Below are 6,465 nucleotides of genomic sequence, written 5' to 3'. Positions count from 1 at the left end.
CCTCAGTCTGGGGGACACTGCTATTCACCCCCCACCCCCACCCCCTTGCAGGTCATCAGTGTTGGGAGGGGGCAGGGATGGGTGGGCAGACTTTCCCAGCCTCACCTCGGGCAGGTCTTGGCCTGTAACGTTAATTTGTTTTGAAGCTCAGCCCCAGAACTCTAAATGCCTCACTTCTCTAGGAGATTTGAACACCCCTTGTAGGTCAGAGTGCAAGTTCTCTGGAGGTTGTTACCTGCTTTCAACGCCTATTCCTTCAACTGAACAACTCAGGAAACGCCGCCATTCCCCATCCGAAGCCCCAGGACCAAGGAACGTCTCCAAAGTCACTAAGTGAAATCTTGGAGTGGAATCCAGGCTTCCTGTCTCCCAACCCAAGCTCTCTGCTCCACTTCAAGCATCTCTCACATCATGGAACATGATGGGAAGGCGGCCCCAGGCCCCAGGCGCCGTGGCAGGGGCCAACACACACAGACATGGGCGTGCATGTGTTCCTCATGCCAGCGCCGAGTGCACACAAAGCAGGGGCATGGCAACCAGAGGCTGATGTGCTTTCCTCATGTCCCAGTAGATGAGACACATCTGGACCTTATGTCCTTCCGGCCTGAGAGAGGGTAAGAGAAAGCTCTGGCTCGATGCCCACCTGCCACACTCACTGTGTGGCCTGTGGAGTGTGCATGCCCTTTCAGGGTTAGGATGAGGGAGCCACCCTGGCCTACAGCCCAGGACTTAAGGGATAAGCTTAGAGAAACCACTGCCATCACCATGGGCTTAGAGTGCCCGGCTCTGCCAGCTGGTCCAGCCAAGCCCTCCTTGAAGAGGATGAGCTGTCATCAGGAGTCCTCCTCACCTGCCTCCCACCCAGGCCGCCTCCTCTGGGCTCAGCAGGTTCCAAAGCTGCTTCCCTCTTTCAGGGAAACACCTGCACCCGTGCGCATTGCTCAGGGAAGAGCTGCGTGTTCCGCAGACCCCGTCCACTTCATACCGCACACGCCTTCCACACCTACAGCCCACATCTTTGCACAGCCCACACGGCCTACATGCACAGGGTCTTCCTGGCCCATCTGCACAGTTCACACATGGGCACACATCTCAGACTCGGGCATGTAGCACAGCAGAGATCCCATAGAGAGGAACACATAGGTGCTCCATTCCACACACCCTCTGCCCCTTCCTGAAACAGGCCCTATGAGGGTGAGGGATGAGTCACCTGCTAATCCGAGGGACCTGCTGATCCAGCAGGATGGCAAGTCCCAAGCTGACAGATGTGGCCTCAGGGGACCAACACCCCACGTGGGGTCGGCCCCGCCACCAGCCTCCAGCACCCCAACCCTCCACCTCCACCCTTATTACCTCCTGCCCACACTCTCAGCCAGGACTCATGACATAAAGGCACCTCTATTCCTTTCATATTCATAGGTATAGTTAGATTCATATTTCTATTTCTGCAGCTGAGCTGTCATCTGTCACTATACCTTTAGGGCTACCGTCAAACTTTTGATGTAGATATAGATGCCGTAGGAGGAAACCAGGGTGGCAGGACCACCCATCCTCTCTCTTCTCCCCTAAACCCCATGCCTCCTATCTATGACCTCCTTTATGGAAGCCCTTCCTGTCAATAGATAATTCACACCTCTCACCCCTCTTAACTCACATACACTTGAGTCACGAGCCCCACTCTGGTTCTGTCCAAGTAGCTCAGTTGGTTGGAGCATGGCCCATACACCAAGAGGCTGAGGGTTTGATCCTGGGTCAGAGAGCCGATGCAGGAGGCAACAGATCAGTGTTTCTCTCTCACATTGATGTTTAGATATATCTCCCTCTCTCTCTACCTCTCTCTCTTCCTCTCCCTTTCTAAAATCAATGAACATATCCTCGGGTGAGGATAAAAAAAACAACAACAACACTCACTGTGGACCCAGGGGACAGGCTTTGTCCCCTCTTGTCCTCTCCACCTATACCCCTGCTCAGGATTTTGTCTCCAAGACTGGGATCTCCCTGAGGACAGAGAGACAAATCAATGAACATATCCTCAGGTGAGGATAAAAATAAACAAAACACTCACTCTGGACCCAGGGCACAGGCTTTGTCCCCTCTTGTCCTCTCCCACCTATACACCTGCTCAGGATTTTGTCTCCAAGACTGGGACCTCCCTAAGGACAGAGAGACTGTCTACAAACATAGACAGAGAAACAGGAGGCCAGTGCAGTCAGTGAGTATGTGATCCAGCAGATGAAGGAAGCTGGTAAAACCCACCTCCCCTGACTCCTCATATCCCATTATCACTGAGTAAAGTCCTGCTGGGTTTGAAGAATGCCCGCAAGCTCCTACTAGATGCCAGACATATCTGTCTATTCAGGGTCAACTTTGTGCTTTTTCTTGGCTGGGAGTGTCCAGGTAGAATTTGCAGGCTTGAGTGGGCTCCTGATGCCTGCATTTCATAAAGAATTATAAAGAGGAGCCCAGCCAGCATGGCTCAGTGGTGGAGCATCAACCTATGAACCAGGAGATCACAGCTTGATTCTTGATCAGGGCACATGCCAGGGTTGCAGACTTGATCCCAAGGGGCGTGTGGGAGGCAACTGATCAATGATTCTCTCTCATCATTGATGTTTCTCCCTCCCTCCCTCCCTCCCCATTTCTCTCTGAAATCAATAAAAATATTTTTTTTTAAAAAAAAGGAAACATCACTCCAAATCTCACCATCTTTCTAGTCTAAAAACATAACATATAGTGGTTAAGAGTGTGGCCTCTGAAGCCAGACTTGGGTTCAAATTCCAGCTCTGCTGCTTACCTGTTATTTAATTCATTTGTGCCTCAGTTTCCTCATCTGTAAAAAGGAGATAAGAGTATTTATCTACCGCATGAAATTGTTGTGAATATTAAATGAACTAATAGCACACGTGGAGGGCTTAGGGGTGGGCTTGGCCTATAGTAAATTCTCTTAAGAGTTTGCCACTATTTCTTTCCCTCCCTCCACTAATTTGGTATTTTATAATCTGTCCCTAACAACCCAATCTTCACACAACTGTCAACATGGTCTTCTAAACACAGATCTGATGGGGTCTCTTCAGTACTCAGAGTCTTTCTGTGGCTCCCCGTGGCCCTTAGGATGGTGTCTGGACCCCTATCCCTGCTCATAATGCCCTCACATCCATCCCAGCACGCCAGCCTCAACACCTCACCACTCACGATGCCTTAAACACCGGGACTCCCTGGATGCTCTCTGCCTGGAACGACCTGTCCATGGTGTGCTGGTAAATGCTTAACAACAAGGTCTCAGGGGAAAAGGTATGCATTTATACACATAAGTTGATTATAAATTTCACTGATGATAAAGCTGGAGAATACACAATTTACAAATACTGAACATGTATTTATAAATACTAAAATATTTGTGCTCTTTATTGTAATTCTACAGCATCCATTGCTCTTTAAAATGGTTTCTTTAATTTTTGCTAATTCTTATGTTTGTACCCAACCTGTGGTTGCAATGTATCCAGGATTTGACAAAAATCAGACCATGAATAAATGTTTGATTACTATCCGATTCCACAGAAATTCACTCACTTCATTGACTAATGAGGATAGTCCCAACATTTTTGTTTACATTAAAGAGTAAGATAAAAGTAAGAGAACAAAGACATATTTTGAAATTTCACTCATTCACCAGTGATGTGTGACCCTTTTTGCTGAATTGGATAGTAATTTCCAAATATTGAAAAAACTAGTGCATGGGTAGGGTCCCTAGGCCTGGCCAGCGAACCGGGCCCATCTGTGGGGTGACTGGTGGGCGGGGCAATCAGGGGGGCCCTGCTGGCACCCGCCTTGGCTGGCAGCCTGGCGCCACCCACTTGCTGGCCCCAACCGAGGGCAGCTCCTGTGTTGAGTGTCTGTCCCCTGGTGGTCAGTGTGCATCATAGCAACTGGTTATTCTGCTGTTTGGTCAATTTGCATATTAGGGTTTTATTATATAGGATATTTCCTCAAAGTGCTTTTTGTTTTGTTTTTGTGCCTTGACCGGGAATCAAACCGGCGACCGTTGGTGCACAAGACAACGCCCCAACTGAGGCACTCTGGCCAGGGCTTCCTCAAGGTTTTGTGTTGTTCACAATGTCATGGCTACAGACATGACAAACTTTTAAGTTTAACCTGCATTATTAACATTTTCTCTATCATTTCCTTAAGTCTAGATCAAGGGTCAATAAACTCTTTTATAAAGAGTCAAATACTAGTAAATACTTTAGGCTGTCCAGGCCCTACAGTCTCTGTTGCAACTACTCAGCTCTGCCATTGTAGCCTAAAAGCAGCTTCAGACAATGTGTAAACAAATGAATCTGATGAACATTGCTGTGTTTCAGTACAACTTTATTGTGGACACTAACATTCAGTTTGATATAATTTTCACTTGTCATGAAATCTTATTCTTTTCAACTATTAAACAATATAAAAACCACCCTGGCCAGGTAGCTCACTTGGTTAGAGCATTGTCTCAATACACCAAGGTTGGTGGTTCAATCCCCAGTCAGAGCAGATACAAGAATCAACCAATGAGTGTATAAATAAGTGGAACAACAAATCAATGTTCCCCCCCGCCACCACCCACTTCCTCCCTCCTTTCTTCTCTTTCTAAAAAATATGAATTAAAAATGTTTTTAAATATGTGTATGTATATATATATATATACCATTCTCATAGGCTGGATTTGGCCTGCAGGCTATAGTTTGTCAACCCCTGCTCCATGCAATCAATCAAAACAATAAATTAAGCCCTAACTTGTAATGTCAGTCAATTTAAATGATGTAAATACTGCCACATGGCCGGTTTCATACTACCAACCTAACATGACTGAACAAGGAGTTGGGAAACGATGAATCGCAGCTCTCCATTAAATAGGGTGTAAGTAATTTCAAGAGCATAGATAACAGTAAACTATAATGACAGAAAGTGATGAGTTTGATCGTTTATTAACTTTGTTTTACAAAATAATTTATGGAATTACACATTTATATAATTGAAAGGCTGTGATTAATAAACAGTTTACAAAATTTTAAAAACTTAATCATTGGCTCTTGCGAGCCTGTTGGGGTGGCTCCAAAACCTTTGCCGTCCTCCATGGCCTCCCTGGTCAAGGCCAACTGGCCCTTCCAGGCTTAGGGTCCACGTTCCGTCCGCCCTGACCTTTCCTAGCTGGACATGGTGCCTTCTCTGTGTTACCACAGCCCTGTGTGCTTCTCTTTTGGAGCCAGTAGGGGATAAGCTACCGCACTTATTTTCTTGCCTGTTTTCCCTCAGGGAGAAAACACAAGGACTAACAGTCTTATTCACATCTGCATCCTCCCTAAAGCAGCTCGCCTGCCCCTCCTGCATCCCTTAGAAAATAGCTGGCAGCCCTGGTCTGTTTGGTTCAGTGGTTAGAGCAGTGGTTCTCAACCTTCTGGCCCTTTAAATACAGTTCCTCATGTTGTGACCCAACCATAAAATTATTTTCGTTGCTACTTCATAACTGTCATGTTGTTACTGTTATGAATCGTAATGTAAATATCTGATATGCAGGATGGTCTTAGGCAACCCCTGTGAAAGGGTCGTTCGACCGCCAAAGGGGTCACAACCCACAGGTTTAGAACCACTGGGTTAGAGCATTGGCCCTTGGACCTAAGGGTCGCAGGTTCGATTCCTGGTCAAGAGTACGTGCCTGGGTTACAGGTTCGATCCCTGGCCCCAGTTGGGGCATGTGGGAAGGCAACAGATACTATGTCTCTCACCAAGGGCACATACCTCAGTTACAGGCTCAATCCTCGGCCCTGGTCGGGGCACGTGTAAGAGGCAACCAATCAATGTGTCTCTTTCACATCGATGTTTCTCTGGATCTTCCTTTCCCCTCCTTCCCCCTCTCCTAAAAATCAATGGGAAAAATATCCTCGGATGAAGATTACCAACAAAAAAGAAAATGCCTGGCAGAAAGAAGGCGCTAGGATTTAAAGATGTTGTAGACTATAGCTGAAGATAGGTAATATTTATTTATGTCCGCAAAATTACTAGTGTTTTTTCCAAGCTATGGCCTACTTGCTAAAATTTGCTAAAAAGAACAGTGAATTAATAACAAAAAAAACTTGTTAATTTAATTATAAGCAAATCTTGGTTAAAAGCATTTTAAAATTAACAGGGTGTTAATTTTCACATATGACATATGAACTGGAAATTTTGTCCATTAAATTCGAAGTCCGTTAAATGAAGGTCCACAAAATCGAGGGTTTACTGTGCTTGCATCCTGCTGCAGTGCTCCACCCCAACAGCGAGGTCTGGGCTCCCCATCCATCTTCACCCTTCAGCTGTGTGTTCTCTTAGCTCCCAGGACTTCAAGAGGAACTTACAATTTATATATATATGTATATGTTATATCATTATATATGTTATTAATTTATATATATGTTATTTATATATTATTAATTTTTAGAAGGGAAG

Source organism: Myotis davidii, unplaced genomic scaffold (genome assembly GCF_000327345.1).
Source record: "Myotis davidii unplaced genomic scaffold, ASM32734v1 scaffold534, whole genome shotgun sequence".
Classification (NCBI taxonomy): domain Eukaryota; kingdom Metazoa; phylum Chordata; class Mammalia; order Chiroptera; family Vespertilionidae; genus Myotis; species Myotis davidii.
The sequence above is the reverse complement of the archived record's forward strand: the minus strand, read 5'-3'. Positions refer to the sequence as shown.